Source organism: Cavia porcellus, unplaced genomic scaffold (genome assembly GCF_034190915.1).
Source record: "Cavia porcellus strain 051 isolate PalLab524CR breed Dunkin Hartley unplaced genomic scaffold, mCavPor4.1 scaffold_22, whole genome shotgun sequence".
In the NCBI taxonomy this organism is placed as follows: domain Eukaryota; kingdom Metazoa; phylum Chordata; class Mammalia; order Rodentia; family Caviidae; genus Cavia; species Cavia porcellus.
The window spans coordinates 30,211,388-30,228,402 of NW_026947505.1; the positions used below are offsets into that span (position 1 = coordinate 30,211,388).

At 36.4% G+C, this 17,015-nt stretch overlaps 1 pseudogene; it reads right to left on the bottom strand.

The window, feature by feature from the left end:
• Positions 1 to 400: 400 nt before the first annotated feature.
• Positions 401 to 714, bottom strand: LOC100721052 (alpha-ketoglutarate dehydrogenase component 4-like; annotated as a pseudogene).
• Between the last annotated feature and the right edge of the window lie 16,301 nt (positions 715 to 17,015).

Here is a 17,015-nt window from a genome sequence, read left to right on the forward strand (position 1 = left end):
TAGAGGCAGCCAGCCACCGTGCGGCGGGAAACCCAAATCGCGGCTTCCAATGGCGCAGGGTCCAGCCTCAGCAGCAAGACTTTTCTGTTCCTGTTTTAGCACCAGGACTGCATTCCAAGTTGGTTTCTCTCAGCCGAGTTCGTTCCTGAGTCAGCAGAGCATAACTCCACCTGCTTATGTCTCTTTAGTCCGCATCATACCTGGCTTCTGAGCCTAGTTTTTCAGAGAGCCTCCGGTAGTTGCTGTTATCTGTCCGCCATGTTCTCCCGGAAGTCTATTTTTTCTTTTTTGAGGAATATTTATTAAGGTCGTTTAATATACAACTTTTCATATGCCATTTTGGAAGTCCTTCAGTATAAAGATAATTCTGTTGTCTGATTTCAAGGAGCAGCCACAATCATTAGTGTGGACCTCCATGCTAGATAAACTGCATTTCCTCTTGAGATATTAGTTTCCTTCTGTACTTCTTAGGTAGTGTTTTTATTATTTCTGTGAGTCTGGTAGACTTGGAAGCTTCAGCAACTCTAGTGATTTTACTCCCCTTAGAATGCTGTGAAATTACACAAGACTGGGATGGGATCCCTGCTGATCTCAAAACTTCTAATACACTGAGTTTAGGATTGTCTTTTCTGTCAGAGAACCTTATTATTAGTGGTGTATGTGGCTTGACTACCTGGATGACCTGGCTGCAGATGCCATTTTGCTGTCCATCATGACCCCTCAGAGGATGTTTTGAAAAGTTTCTGCAAGCTCAGCACTCAACATCAACAAGGGAAACTACCTGGTTAGTAAAAATATGCATGAGTTACTTCAGTGCAAGACCCCCATGAAAACTGATGTAAAGTCTAGCTATTAATTCACTTCTGTCTTCCCAATCTCACACAAATTCTTCTTGAGAGGAATATCAAATACAAACCAATATGATATAGTGAAAAGAATTCTGAGTGTTATGGTGTAGATCTAGAGGGTTCTACAAAGATCTTATGTGTTCAGAGGTGGGGCTTTAGAAGATCATGAGGCACTATACTCATCTCTAAAAGGAAATAAACCTTGGTTGAAAGAGGTATGTTACTGTGAGCATACCTCTGAAGAGTATTATCTCCCTCCTCAGAGCCTCCCTGTTCTCTCCTTGAAAATTGCCATGAGGTAAGCAACGTTCCTTTGCCATGCTTTTTTATCATAATGTTTCTGCTTTGCAGCCCCTCAATTTGGGATTGAATGCCTGAAGCACGAGCCAAACTAAACCTCTCCTCTTTAAGTGTGGAGGTCAGGTACTGTGTCTGAGGAATAAGAAATCTGACTGATACTCTGAGAATCTTTCTAGTTTAGCTAAATTGGCACAGAAGAGTTACCTAACAGTTACAGAACAGTCCATTCCTTTATAACTTGGCACCACCATACACATTTTTTTTTATCATATTTCACATAATAAAATCATTTTCTGTATGGCATGAAAAGTAAAAACATTCTGAAACAAATATACAACTAAAATGGTTTATTAAAGTAAAAACATGCTAAGACTCCCCCCAAAAGATACAAAACCCCTTTATTCAATTTTCACTAATGTTTGCTTTTCTCTAGCTGAATCACCTTCTCCCTTTGATAACTGATAACTGGAAATATTGAAATAAAAGTAAGTTTGTATTACAGTAGAACAAAGTATTCCCCTTCTATAATTAGTAATTAATATAATCTGTCTGATTCCCTTTGGTAATGATATCCTATTGGGACTCATTACTAATCTTTGATACCTGATTAGTCTCTCATCAGTGGCTGTTGTCAGATCAGTTTGAAAAGTATACAATAAGTGTACACTAAGCCCCTGCACAACCTTCTTCCATGCTGTCCATAACCAAATGAGTCAATTGGATAAAGATATGAATAGCTGTGAAAACAATATCCACAAAATGGCTCATGATGTCTACCTCTTTTGCTGAAGTGGTTCTTTGGTGAGCATTGATTTGGGACACAAATATCTTCATGAATTGTGGCCAGAGTCTATCTGTATCTTTCCAGACCTAAGTATCACAAATTTTCCAATCATGTTTGTTTTAACTGATAACCATACATTTAAACCATTAACAGCTTATGCACAAAATGGGTATGTGGGCATCTCTTCTTCCCAAAAGACCTTTCTTGATTTCTAATTTTGTTCAGCATTCTGCTCAATTTTCCACTGTTATAAAAGAAGAAAAAAGGGTACAAATATTGGAAAGGAAAATTAATAATCCAAAGATAATGTAATTACATATATATATATATATATATATATAGATAGATAGATAGATAGTAAGTCCTTGACTTATGAACTTTCCCCACATTATATGAACAAGCCTTGCATTACAAACATTTATAGATGAAAACAAATCATAGAAGTAATCCACATGTCTGCGGGACATTGTCATAGTTATACTTCAGCATGCTTACTATACAGTGTGATAGTGTGCAGTAGTAGCACAGTGCTCAATCAGATGTGCAGGATGTGCAGAAGAAAGAGGAAAAGCAGTAGTGAGGTAGAGTGGACTGCTAGAAAGTTCAAAGCATTATACAGTGGAGATTTATGTCAAAGGTGTGTAAAACACAATTTGTCTGACTTATGAATGATTTGACTTACAAATGCTCTCCCAGAAGAAACTCATTCATAAGCAGGGGACTTATTATATAGAAAATTCTAAACAATCTTAAAAGTACTACTGGACATCATAAGTGATTTTAGCAATTCCAGAGATAAAAAGTCAGTATAAAATGCTAAGTATATTTGTATATACCTACAAAAACCAAATGTAAAATAAAACCAAAAATGCACTTAAAATAACATCAACTAATGTAAAATTCTTAGAATTAACATAAAAAATATTGCAAGATCTGTGCATTGTATCTGAAAAGCATTGCATGGAAAATTTAAAGAATAAATAAACAGAAATAGATGCATCTTCATGAATTGGAGAACTTAATACTTTTAAGGTATGTTATATTTAAGTTGAGCTACAGATTTAAAATATTTCCAGCCTCAGTTTTTTTTTTAGAAATTTAAGAAAGGTTCTAAACTTTATATGGAAATCTGATCCATCCAATTTAGTGCAAAACCTCTTAGAATAAAGGCATATTTTAAAGTACTAATTCCACTTGATTTCAAAATGTAATATAATCAAGATGATGTAGTATTGCATAAAGATAGTCTAATAAATTAATGAAAGAAAATAGTGAGTCTAAAAACAGATACACATTTACACAATTATTTGATTTTTTAAAAACCAGGGCACCAATAGAATTAAATGAACAAAGAGAAGTATTTTAATAAAGAAATTGTTTTGCAGAAAATGGCCATCTATATGAAAAAAGCATCTCAAAGTATCTACCTCAAAATACCGACACACAAAAAAATTTCAAGATACATCATCACCCCGGAACTTCAGACCACTACAGATGGTAGACTCAACCTCTGGACCTGGGACGGCTGTGGATTGGTGACTGCCCCTGCCCCTCAACCCCAGAAACTTGGAGAGCTGCAGATTGTCAGCTGTGCCTCCCTCTCTACTCCTGGACGTAGGATGGATGCAGATCACAAGCTACACCTCCTCTTCAACCCTCAGACCTCAGACGGCAGTAGATTAACCTTGCTAAACTAATGGAAGACTCAGCAACACCTCATCAACACAGAGGACCTCAGCAGGCTTATGACAATATGGTGAATTTCCCTATCAAATAAAGGACTTCTGTGGGTAAACAGGAGTGAAGTCCTCCCCAGCTGTAGGACCTTGGTGAGCCTGGCAAGTGTGGGTGAATTCTTCCTCCATACAGAGAACACCAGGTAAGGGAGTGCTGATAAGGTTCCCCCCAACCTAGAGGAAATCAAAAGGGCATATGAGACACTCAGTGACACAGTAGATCCTAGCTGAGGCAGTCACTATAGCCAGGTAGATCTGATGGTTTGGAAAAAGCTGAAGCTGTAGCAGAAACTAAGTATTGACATCAATATTCTTAGGCTAGTTAGCTTAGGAAGAATATAGGACTCACCCAACAGGCCCTGCAGGAGAAATTCAGGTGACTGACTCTCCCCTTCACTGTGGGAGCAACTGCATAAACATCAGTGACACAGTAGGGCCCTAAGACATGTACTATGGACAGTTGAGACTAGTAGAATTGAAAGGCCAAATATTAGCCCAAGAGGTGAAAATAACAAAACAAAAAAAGTAAAAAGCAATCTCAAACATCCAGTCCATCAGGAAAAAGTACAGGAGACATTCAAACAGAGGACATTAAAAGTTATACACCCGAGATTCTGAGAAGATGGCAAGGGAAATAAAGAAATAAATCCACGAGGCTATAGAGGAAATCAGATTCGAAATAACTGCTTGCATAAAGACAGATATGAAAATCTTAATAAAAGAGTTGCTCAGCATAGCTAGAAAAGATATAGATAAAAAAAGTACAGAAGCATGGCAAAATGATGGAAACCCTGAATGAACATTATAGAAAAGAAGTAGAATCCATGAAACAAATTCATAGAAATATCCAAGAAATAAAAAATTCTATTGAAAGCTGGCAAAAATATATGAATGATGCTGAGGATAGAATTCTGGACCTTGAGGACAGGATCTCGGCTAGGGATTATGAAAGGAAAGAACTTCTAAAAATAACAAGGCAGCATGAAATGACAGTTCAACAGCTTCAAAATGTTGCAAAGAGAATCAATATAAGACTAATAGGCATGAATGAAGATGAAGGGGTAAATGCAAATGACATAGAAAAACTACTAGCAGAAGTAATAGCAGAAAATTACCCAAACATGGGGAAAGATAAGTGATATACAGATATACAGATAAGGGAGGCATATAGAATGCCAAACAGTCATAACCAAAATAAATCTACATTCAGACATATAATAATTAAGATCCCAGGCATAAAGTACAAAAATAGAATGCTAAAGGCTGTTAGAGAAAAGACACAACTAACCTACCAAGGAAAGTCCATTAGACTCACAGCAGACATTTTAGCACAAACCTCCAAGTTAAGACAAGGTTGGAATGAAGTATTTTGAGCCCTGAAAGAACTTTCAACCCAGATTGATGTACTCTGAAAAACTTTCTTTGAAATTTAATGGAGAAATCAGATAGTTTCATGACAAGGAATAACTGAAGAAATTCATGTCCACCAAAACAACCTTAGAAAGAGTACTAAAAAACATAATAGAGATAAAAAGGACTACAATTACCAGAACAATGACAGAAAGAAACCATCAGACAGGGCAAGCAACTAAACAAGGGGGAAAAGCAGAACACCAACAGCAGGAAATAACATGACAAAGGTGAGCTAGTACATATCAGTTATATCCATCAATGTAAATGGCCTCAATTTACTGATTAAGAGAAAATGGGCTGATAGAATGGATCAAGAAACAGGATCCCACAATATGCTGTATACAAGAAGCATATCTGACTCAAAAGGAAACTCATAGCCCCAGAGTCAAAGGATGGAAAACAATATTCCATGCAATAGGAACCCAGAAAAAAGCAGGGGGTAGCTGTTCTGTTTGCAGACAATGAGAACTTCAAATCAAAAATGATCAGAAGAGATAAAGAAGGTCACTACATACTTGTCAGGGGAATAATTCAAGAGAAAAAGCTAACAATCATAAACATATATGTACCAAATACAGGAGCACCCAATGATATAAAAAATACTAATAGACATGAAAAACCAAATAAGTAACAACGCAATTGTAATGGGGGAACTTAATACCCCATATCATGAAGAGATAGATCAATTGGACAAAAAGTCAGCAAAGAAATAACAGAACTGAATCAAACATGTGAACAAAGGGGCTGAGTACATGTTTATAGAGTATTCTACCCAATGACATCAGAATACATGTATTCAGCTGCACATGGGGCATTCTCCAAAATAGATCATATATTAGCCCATAGAACATTCTTAAGTAAATGTAAAGGGGATTGAAATTACCCCAGCCATATTATCTGACCATTGTGCACTGAAATTGAAAATTAATGGCAAAAGAAATTGCAAAACCAACATAAATACGTAGAAATTAAATAACAACCTCTTGAACAATCAGTAGGTTACAGGTGAAATTAGGAGAAGTTAAGAAATACCTATAATTCAGTGAAAATGAAAATACAACATACAGAAACCTGTGGGATGCAATGAAAGCAGTCCTAAGAGGGAAATATATAGCAACAAGCTGTCACATCAAGAAAACAGAATGAGCATCAATAAACAACCCAATGCTACATCTCAAGCTTCTAGAATAAGAAGAGCAAGTCAAACCCAAAGCTCATAGAAGAGAGGAAATTGTAAAGATCAGAGCAGAAATTAATGCAATTCAGACTAAGAATTAATGAATCAAAGAGCTGGTTTTTGAGAGAATAAACAAAATTGATAAACCTCTAGCCAATCTTATCAAGAAAAAGAAAGAAAAAACTTAAATTCATGTAATAAGGAATAAAAACAGAGAAATTACTATAGATCCCATGGAAATTCAAAAGATCATGAATACCTACTTTGAAAATCTTTACTAACATAGGGTGGAAAACACAAAGAAACTGGACAGATTTCTAGGAACATATGAACTACCAAAACTCAATCAAGAAGATATAACAATTTCAAAAACCCAATATCAGCTACTGAAATTGAAAATATGATTAAAAACTTAGCAACAAAGAAAGCCCAGGTCTTGCAAGAAATTTAGAGAAGATTTAATGCCAATACACCTCAAACTCTTCAATGAAATTGAAAGGGAAGCAGCTCTCCCTAACTCATTCCTGAAGGAAAGTACTGCTCTGATACCAAAACTAGAGAAAGACCCAACCCAAAAGGAGAGCGATAGGCCAGTCTCACTAGTGAACACTGATGCAAAGATTCTCAATAAAATACTGGCAAATGGAATGCAGCAAATCATCAAGAAGATTTTACAGTATGACCAGGTGGGATTTATCCCTGGAATGTAGGAATGGTTTAACATACAAAAATCAATAAATGTAATACACCACATCAACAGAGCCAAAGATAAAAATCAAATGATATCTCAATGGATGCACAAAAAGCTTTTGATAAAGTTCAACACTTGTTCATGATAAAAACCCTACAGAAACTCGGAATAGATAGTATCTACCTCAATCTGATAAACACCATGACAAACAAACAAAAGCTAAATTGACAAAAACTGAAAGCTTTCACTCTAAAATCAGGAACAAGACAAGGTTGTCCACTATCACCACTCCTAATCAATATAGTTCTGGAAAGGTTAGCCAGAACAATCAGGCAAAAGAGAGAAATAAATGGAGTAAGGATAGGAAAGGAAGAAGTTAAATTATCTTCTCACATAGCATGATACTCTACATAGATGACCCTAAAAACTCTATCAAAAAACTACTAGTTAATTAATGAATTCAGCAGTGTAGCTAGGTACAAACAACATTCAAAAATCAATAGCATTCCTGTACAAAACAACAAACTCATAGAGAGAGATATTATGGAAATAACACCTTTCACAGCAACATCCAAAAAAGAAACACTTAGGAATCAACCTCACAAAGAATGTAAAAGACCTATATCCTGAAAATTATACTACTGTGTAAAAGGAGATAGAAGAGGATATTAGAAAGTGGAAAGCTATCCCTTGCTCTTGGTTAGGAAGAACCAACATTGTGAAAATGGCCATGCTCCCAAACCGTTATGCAGATTTAACGCAATCCCAATCAAAATACCAGTAACATACCTTACAGATCTAGAGGAAACACTCCTAAAATTCATTTGGAAACAGAAGGAACCTAAAATAGCAAAGGTAATTCTGGGCAACAAAGGCAAGGCAGGAGGCATCTCAATTCCTGGCTTGAAACTATACTACAAATCTACAGTGTTAAAATTTGCATGGTACTGGCAGAGAAATAGACCTGAGGATCAATGGAACAGATTAGAAGATGCAAACACAACTATAAAGACACGCAGCCACTTTATATTTGACAAAGGGACTAAACATGTTCATTGGAAGAAGGATAATCTCTTTAATAAACGGTGCTGGAAAATTGGCTTTCCACATGCTGAAGACTGAAACTAGACCCATGTCTATCACCATGCACTAAAGTCAAAATGGGTCAAAGATCTAAATATTAAAACAGAAACACTAAATCTACTGGAAGACAAGACAGGTAGAAATCTTGGAGACATAGGGGTAGGCAAAGAGTTCATGAACAAAATACAGACTGTCCCGGAAGCACTTCAAAGAATTGACAACTGAGATCTCATCTTATTAAAAGGTTTTCTCACTTCAAAAGAAATCACCAACAAAGTGAAATGAAAACCTACAGAATAGGAAAGAATTTTAGCCAGCAATCCCTCAGACAAAGGACTTATATCCAGGACATATAAAGAATTAAAAACATCAGCCCCCCCAAATTCAAATACCCACTCCAAAAATGAGCATCTGAGGTGAACACACATTTCTCAGACAAAGATATACAAATATCAAATAAATGCATGAAGAAATGTTCACCATCACTAGTCATTCAAAAAATGTAAATTAAAACAGTATTGAGATTTCATCTTACTCCAGAAAGAACGGCTGTCTTTAAGAAATCAACTGATAGCAAATGTTAGGGCTGTGGGGGAAAAGGAACATTTTTCCACTGTTGGTAGGAGTATAGACTTGTGCAGCCACTGTGGAAATCAGTATGGATAGTTCTCAAAAAACTAAGAAGTGTCATTCAATCCAGCTATTCCCTTCCTGGGTATTTTCCCAGAAAAAATTGAAAATGTCATGTCACATTGATATATGCACACCCATGTTTATAACAACACAATTTGTAATAGCTAGATCTTGGAAACAACCAAAATGTCCATCAACTGCAGAGTGGCCAAAAAAAAAAATGTCATATTTTTATACAATGAAATATTATTTGGCTATAAATAAGGGTGATCTTGAAGCTTTTATAGGTAAATGAAGGCAACGTTAGACTATAATCAGACTCACATTTGTAAATATCACATTGTCTCTAGTGTAAAAATAAACAATAATGATAATAAACTTTTCAGATAAGAAAAGAAATTATTAAGAGTAATAAGATCCAAAATGTACAATAGATATTGTAATAATGAAAGGGAAAGAAAGTGCTCAAAAGGAAGATAGATAACCATACTACTAATTATTTGTTAGTTCATCAAAAAAGGATAGTTTATGCTGTTATTGTTTGTTCATTTTTATGCTTTGATTTTGTAATGAGCAACTACTTCTAAGATATCAATGTGTAATATATTATCTAGTGTTGGCTCTTACTATTTTTTGAAATTCTGTATTATTTCTACCCTTTTTTCTGTTTTTCTTAAAAAAAATACATCCTAGTTCTAAATGGAAAAATAAAATCTACAACATCTTACAGAATGCATGGAGGGTTATTTCTGTAACCTTGTGAAGGACAACCTAACAAAGCCGTGACCTGTCCAACCAAAATATCCTGTTGCCCATGATACTACCTTTTGATAATTTTCTATTCACTGATGTTCTACTTGCTCCTTAATTATATCCTATTTGTCTTTTTTGCATTCAGAATTAAACTGTGTGCTGTTCTCATGTCTCTTTCCCCTATTGCAACACTTTCTGAATCAAAATAAATAGTTTAATCTACTTGCCAGCTCTGATTTTATGCAGCTATAAGAACTGATTACTGATACACATAATAATGTGGACAAACTTCAAAAATATCATGCAAAGTAAAAGAAAAAAACTACAGGAAAGAACTCTCTGTATGATTTTGCTAAACCCCAGTGAAACCTGTCTCTGGGTGAATAGTTTAAAAATTGACTGGGAAATGATACAAGAGATCATTTTGGGACTACAGATACTTGCTGTTTCAATTCATGAAGTAGTCAAAACATCACACGAAATAGGCACTTAACTTAAACCATCATTTTATCATACATAATTGTACCTGTGTGGATGCTAGGATGGTTTCATTACTTGAAAAAATTTTTGAAATATACTCTTTTTTTTTTTTTTTTTTTTTTTTTTTTTTTTGTCTTTTTGCTTTTGATCGGTACCGGGGATCGAACTCACAACTGCCTGCTTGTAAGGCAGGCGCTTATGTCGCTGAGCTAAATCCCTAGCCACCTATACTCTTATGCCCTCTACTTTTTTTTAAAATTGTGAAATGTCTTCAGAGTCTTTTCCTGTCTTTATATTTTCAGTCCAATCCCCATTGGACAGTTAGCATTCCCATGCACTTGTGTATAGCTAACACGGAGCTCTTCTGACTGATGGTATTGTGTAGGGTAAGGGAATTTACTGAGATTAGAAATGTTGAAATGATTCACCTAATGCAGTACACAACTGCTGCACAAGTTCAACTACATGCCAAATTAAACTATCTCTTTCCAGGCTAAATTCCTAATTTAGGGGGAAAAGCCATCATTTGAAAAATTCTAAGTAACCCTGGAATTGCCTAGTATTTATTGTCATCAGTTGGGCAGTCTTTTGTAGACTAAGATTCCTTTTGTGGTTGGTGCATACTTGACTTCTAGAAGTGGGCTCAGGGTTTAGCTTCACATTCTGCTTCCCTACACTATAATTACTATCCACTGGTTTATGCGGGGCTCTCGTGCCATTCAACCTCAGAATCTGTGAATCTGCCTACAGATAGCCATAAATTCTGCTTTTCTTATTCAACGAGTGTAAGAAATTAACTCCTACAGCAATAAGCAAAAATTGCAGTGCTTTAAGAGAATATGTTAAAGGAATAAACTAACACAATACAAAAATACAAAAGAAGATTAAAATGGAGTAAGAAAATTTAAAAACCAAAAGATAAAAAAGCACACACATACACAAAAGTGTTATGAAAGCCACCAGAATGTCCACTCAGTCTTTTTTTAAATTACAGAATGTCATTGAGTAGCTGCAATCAGCAATAAAGTTTTCATAAAAAGAAATGACTTATAGCCACACAGTGGTAGATTAACTAATGGTCAACCTATAACACCCAGCTGAACTGAATCAGCATGGTGCTGGGTGTGGAAGGTCCACCTGAGAGTTGTTATTAATAGCATAAAACGATAACTGGAGGGTAACACAGTGTGCTGTTGATTCTCCTGGAGAAAGTCGTTGCACTGGCTTTCCTGATATGAACTCATTGTTCTCATCTTCCGAGGAGCTGGGGATTTTGCTGTCACGAAGGACGGCTAAGATTCTCTTTGGGGCAGTTCTTACCTTGAGTGTCACTCCCCGACTCCAGTGCAGATACCCCAGCCAGATGCACAGATCCTTCCTCCTGCTGGTCTAGACTTTCTGACTTCTGCCACTGACCTCTGGGTATTCCTAGTCAGATCCTTGACACAGACTTGCATGAGACATTGTCAAGCCCTCAATTTGACTCCTGGAGGACACTGACATGGGCTCTAAGTCTTCAACTGGATTCGTGCAGGATATTGCTGTGGGATCCAGGCCCTCAGCTTGATTTTGGGGTCTCTAGTGCATTAGGATCATTTACACTTTTCTGCATTTGACTTTTTGGTTGAATATTATAAAATGGCCCTATAAATTGTGTGTCTTATATTAAATACATTCCCTTGTAAACCCTAACTACAACACACACGAAAAAATAATTGAAGCCTGTGAATATACTTTCATGTTTTTACTTCTTTTATTCAGAAAATCCTCTCAAAACCACAGATCTTTCTGCAAAGAGCCAAGTTCATTAAGAGTCTAATGACATTTACATATGTGTTTCTGTCTTCTCATAAGCTTTTCAGTCAGCTGTAATTTTTGGTTGTTTCATAATGCTTGTGGTTTTTTTCTTCTTTAAGTGAATTTTCAAAAAATATTCATGCATATATTTATATTTGTTTGGAATATATGTATAGCTATAGAGTCCTTATATGCAATATGGGGAATACTTACAAAGAATGTACCCTGACCAAACTTATTTTGAACCAAGTATTTGCTACTTACAAAAGGTTCAATTTACTAAATGAAAGAATTTCATTGTTAAACAGGATGAACAATTTTCCAGTGGTCATCATTTTTTTTACTATTTGAATTATGAATGACCCCAAAATGTAGTCTTAGTTCTACTTTATTTTGTCATTCATAAAACTTACCTTGTTAGTATTGTCTTCATTAATAGCTCCATTTTTCATTAATCTAGCAAATAGTCACCAAGCACTTACTATTATAATACTATAACCCCACTTCAGTGTTTAGAACCTTCTGTCACACAGCATGTACAAATTTGGTCTAATGGCAAATATGGAAAAATATCATGAAGACAGAGCAAAATTACTCATGAAAATACATCATGCTACAAATTAATCTATTTTGGAAATGGAAATACCACTTAATCAGGATCTATTCTAGCATGAGGAATTAGCTTAAATTTAGCTTAAAATTAGCTTAAAACAGCGTAGTTCCGCTGTTTCCAGGTATTGCCTGTTTTAGTCACAGTGACTCTGATTTAGCCTGCTGTGCTGAACAAGTACTATATAGGCATGATATTTTTGCCTAATGGTTTTTCCAGATTTTATTGTTTGAATTATAAATATTTGTAAAGTGATTTAAAGTTTTTTCTATCATTTAAAAATTTCTATTTTGGAAAGGTAGATCTTATAAACTCTGAAAGATGTGCTTATGTATTCTTTGGGAGGAAAGTAGAAAACAACTTTCATTCAATATTTTTTAGTTCCACTGAAAAGTATAATGAAAATGACATTATTATTTAATTTGCTTATTCTATTGACCTAACTGTATAACTATGTATTGCTATTTTACTATATGGTTAAAATTGCTTGACGAAAGATATTTAAATGAATAAATATTGGTATATGTGCTGCTGAAGCAAGCTCAAATGAATAAATATTGGAAGGTGAGATTTTAGTTTAGAAACTTCTTGGAACTCATGAATATTTTACTTTACAGTACTTTCAATTTCTTACATGGCCATAAACTGTTGCTGCACCTTCTTTGGAAATTTAAAATTGTCATCAACTTTGAATGTCATTGCCGAGATATACAACAGTTTTAAGAGGCCTGTTTTAGTAAGATTTCAACAGCCACAGATCTAGTCCTGCAGCATAAAGCAATCAGGATTTTTTAATATCTCAGTAAAGAAACATTTTGGAAAATGTGGGTTGTATCACCATTTTGAATTGCCTAATTTTTTTTGAATTGCCTAATTTACCTAAGCTTCTTCAAGAAAATAAGCTATTGTCTTAGTGTACTCTGTCATAACAAAATACCTTAGAGTAGGTGCATTAGCAGCACACAATTCTCAAAACCAGAAGTCAATAATTAATTAAGGTGCTAGCAGGCTTGTTTTGTGAAACGGGGGTGGGGGTGAAGAGCATGCAGGGGGGAGTATTCCATGGCATCTGATATGGGATCAAGGCCCAAGCCCTATGACTTCATTGAATGTTACTTCTTATTCCTCTATAGTACTGGAGATCGAACCCAGGGCCTTCATCCTAGTCTTTAGTTTAGGTTATGTTTTGAAACATGGTGTCACTAAATTGCAAAGTTTTCCATGCTTGGCTTGAATGTGCTATCCTCTTGAAATAGTGATTTGAATCAATTTCATAAATATATGAAAATATGCAGTGAGGTAAAATAGCATGACTTTACTTCTAGCTCTGCCAAGTCCCAGCATAGCTACGATGTAGAATACAGAGGAAACATAAGCTCGAAGAACTTGGTTGTCCAAACCCAGAAGACAAAAACAAGCTTGAAAAATGCTGCCCTTGGAGAAATTAGAACTTCAAAGAGCAGCTTTCCAAAGTTAAAATGTCTGTGGTAGAATAAGCACCTCATTCTCATGAAAATGATAACTTCTTAGAATGGATACCAAAAAAATACCAACTCGGTTTAGCTGGATTTCTGCCTTGTTTTTAGTGCAGGAGGCCTTATGTTTTTCATACAAGAGGCCAGTTGTCATTAAGTCCCACAGAGAAAGAACTTCTCAGTTCTGATAGCATCCCCGCCCATTCGTGTATGTGTACCTTCTGTATAAAGCCCTATTTTATAACTGAGAGCTTCACAGAATCTCAGTTCTCCTGAAAAGAAGAAGCCAAGTAAGACAAGATCAAAGGGAAGCCAAGGAGAACAGTGCATGGCAAGTCAAACATTAATCAGGGCAGTGCTCATGAAGATTGAACAGTGCACTTCGGCACTGGTCCAGATAATCTAGGTTCATAATTTAGGCATCAAAAAGACATAAGCATAAGAATAAAGTGGTCGAGACTTCTGGGAGAACATGGCGGACAGATAGCAGCAGCTACAGAGGCTCTCTGAAAGACTCAGCTTAGAATTCAGGAATGGTGCGGAGTAAGGAATCATAAGCAAGTGGAGATATGCCCTGCTGACACAAGAACGAACTGGGCTGAGAGAAACCAACTTGGAATGCAATCCTGGTGCTATAACAGGAACAGAAAAGCCTCAGTGTGGAAGCTGGAGCCCGCGCCATTGGAAGCCGCGATTGGGGTTTCCCGCCACGTGGTGGCTGCATCTACATCGGCTTGGCAGGGAGAGAGACGCGCGGAAGCTCTGAGAACGGGAATCAGCGAACGGAGTTGAAGACAGGACGGGCAGGGAGCTGTGCATTGACTTGCAGTGAGGTGAGTGAGAGAAACTGACACTCTTCCACAGTTTAGGAGACTCCAGCAGAGGACATTCTGGGACTGGGTAGACTTGCGGGAGCGGGGCGCTGCAGCGACTTCAGCCACGTATCCCCCTCTCAAGCGGGATTGGTGAGAAGTGGCTAGCCTACGTGACACTGCTGGCTGAGACCCTGTAGGCTACCACAACCCAGATCCCAGAGCCTGAGGGTGACCTGGAGGGGTGGGCCCCGCGTAGGCTGCCTGGTCTGCAACTTCCTGGTGTGCTGCGGTGGGCAGGAACACCTAGCCGGCGCAATTTGATCAGGCTGTGGCTGACAGGGAGGGAAGCTGGGCCTCCTGTATATGCTTGCATATATAAGTAACAAAGAATATGGGAAGAGGGAGCAACAAGAAAGGCCCTTCGGCCCCCAATCCTGAGAAACAGGCAATAGCAGACACCGCACCAATAGACATAAAGCGCCATCTAGAGAGCCTCATAGATGAGTTCAGGAATGAAGTTAATAATGACCTGAAGCTAGAAATAAGCAGAATAGTTAGAGAAATGCTAAGCCCCACCCAAGAAAAAACAGATGGTGGAATGGAAGAACAGAAAAAGAGGGGAGAATTGTTTGATGGAGAAAATAGAGAAAGCATAGAATACGTGAAGCAGGTTCAAAGAAACTACCAGGAAACTAAAAACTCTATCGAAAACTGGCATAACAGCTTAAAAGAAACTAAGGACAGACTATCTGAACTGGAGGGCAGATTTGTAATATGGGAGAATGAAATGAAAAACTTCTTAAAAGTAACAAAGAAACAAACAGCAATAATACAAAGACTAGAAGATGATAAGAGGAGCCATAACTTAAGAATTAAGAACATAAAAGGAGAAGTAGGGACACAAACAAGTGAACTACAAAAGCTACTCACAGAAATAATCCAGGAGAATTTTCCTAATTTAGCAAAAGGTAAAGATACTCAGTTGTATGAAGCATACAGGACCCCAGCCACCTACAACCCAAACAGAGCAACACCCAGGCATATAATAATAAAAATTCCAGAAATTCAATACAAGAACAGAATATTAAAAGCTGTTAGAGACAAGAAACAGACCACTTACAAGGGAACACCCATCAGAATTACAGCAGATTTCTCTGCACAAACCATCAAATCACGAAGAGCGTGGGGGGAAATAATTCAAGCTTTGAAAGATAATAATCTCCAGCCAAGATTGAGATATCCTGCACAACTATCCCTGGAAATTGATGGAAAAACAAGGTGCTTCCAGGATAAAGAGGAACTAGGGGAATATGCAACCACCAATTCAACTCTACAGAGAATACTGCAGGATATTCTAAAAAAGAAAAATACAAAGAATCCAGAAATAGTGGCAGAGAGGCCACAATGAATGGAGCAGAAAACAAAATGAAGAAGACAAACTGACAACTAATGACAGAAAAAGAGCTCAACAGAAATGAGGCAGAGAAGATTGGATGATAGGAACATCTATTTTGGAGAAAATGACGTCTTAATAGGTAATACTGATTTAGTATCATCTTGTTTTGAAGTCTCATCAAGCTTTTGTTCTTCCATCTCCATTGGTCTAAACAGGTTGTATCTTATTGGATTTTATTATGTATGATAGTATAAGCAAAAACTTTTAAAGACAAGGAGATTATACAGAAACCATTGTTCATTTTCTGTTAGTTGATTCTAAATACCCTGTAATGCTGTCATTCTCTTAAATGGTTTTACATTGTTTTGATATATTTGATGCTACAGTATGCAAAGTTATACTCAAAGATTTCAAGGAAAGAGACAATATGGTAACTACTTTTATGTCAGGATTATCTTGTGGTGAAATACTATTCTGCTTAAATGATTATGTTTTGATCTGTGCTCTTTTGCTGTTATGCCCTCTTTTATCTCAATCTCCACTTCATTATTTACTTTTTTATTTTTATCCTTTTAATTAAGGGAAAAATAAATAAAAAATAGCAGGATATATTATAGTAACCCACTTTGACTTTCCATTATCTTGATTTAAAGCCCTGTATTACTCTCACCATCTTGTTTTTGACTGATGTCCCCCTATACTGTTTTGCTTGATAGTACCAGGTTCGAAAGTTTGGGCAACAGCTGTGAAGATAGTGAGATTCATTATGACGCCCATTCTCATTGACTATTATCTACTTTTGAAGACCTATAATGTCTCCAATGTTTTGGTTTTGTCGGTTTTGTTCTTTACTGTTTTTTTCAATTTTATTATAACTGATGATATAGGCAATTCTATTAGAGATAGCAGGAGGCATTATGGTAACCATTGTTTATCACCTTGTATTATGCTTTTACATTATCTATTATGTCCACCCTTTTGATTTGATTGACCCTGTTCTGTTATGTCACATTTGGTTCTACTC